Raw genomic sequence first — 943 nt, forward strand, 5'->3', positions numbered from 1 at the left:
AAAGGTTTTGCTGAGTGAGAACGCGTCCGCCTCTCTGGGGTCCTCCGCGGGCCGTGGCGAGCACCGCCCAGCAGCCCCACGTGAGCCTGGATAGCTCAGTTGGGAGAGCATCAGACTTTTAATCTGAGGGTCCAGGGTTCAAGCCCCTGTTCAGGCGAAGCTTTATCCTTTAGGCGCGGGCGCCCGCCGCCGTTCCCCGTCCCGCCCTCCTCCCTCCCGCAGCCCCGGCAGACGCAGCCCGAGCCGTCAAACCAAAGCGCGGTTTTATTGCACCGACGAACTTTGCTTCCCGGCGGCTCCCATCCACTCAGTGCAGCGCAGCCCGGGCCGAGCGGCGGCCCCCGCCTCGTGCGTTCATTTCTTGCCAGCAAGAAAACAAAGAGGTAATAAATAGGAAGCGCGTTGTGGGGGGAGCGGGGGGTAACAGTGCAGGCTGGGGACGCGTGGCCGTGGCCCACGGGTCTCAGGCAGGGGATATAGCCGTCTCTATGTCGTTACATTAAAATAGACTATTTAAAAAAATCATTTCTAGTAGTTAAAAAACGCCCAGCCGTCCCTCGTCCGGCCGCGGGGCTAAATGACGTGGCAGCAGTTGAACTGCCCCAGGGACAGCAGGCTCTCCTTGGGGCCGGGGTGGATCTTGAAGGCCAAAGCTTTCTCGCACAGCGGGATCTGCATCAGCCGCTCCCTCAGGCTGCCGCTCTTGCCCTTACCCGGGTCCAGCTTTATCACGTTCTCCGCCTCCCCCTCGCTGCCCCCCGCCCCCCGTGGGGACGCCCGGGAGTTTCTCCTTCGGCTCGTGGGGAGGCTGGCGGGGACGGCCTTCCCCTTTCCCCGGGACCGCCCCGACGCCCCTCCCTCGCCCGTCCGGGGGTCCCCGCGCTCGCCCCTCCTCGTCCCCCGCGGCTCGGGGGCCCTCGGGCTCCGCTGGCAGCTCGGTACC

At 65.2% G+C, this 943-nt stretch overlaps 1 non-coding gene across 1 annotated transcript; it reads left to right on the plus strand.

Moving 5' to 3' along the window:
* The first annotated feature begins 84 nt into the window (after positions 1–84).
* TRNAK-UUU lies at positions 85–157 on the plus strand. Its single transcript has one exon. It is a non-coding gene; the product is annotated as a tRNA-Lys (tRNA).
* Positions 158–943: the final 786 nt, after the last annotated feature.

The sequence above is a fragment of the Meleagris gallopavo genome, chromosome 13 (genome assembly GCF_000146605.3).
Source record: "Meleagris gallopavo isolate NT-WF06-2002-E0010 breed Aviagen turkey brand Nicholas breeding stock chromosome 13, Turkey_5.1, whole genome shotgun sequence".
NCBI classification, from domain to species: Eukaryota; Metazoa; Chordata; class Aves; order Galliformes; family Phasianidae; genus Meleagris; species Meleagris gallopavo.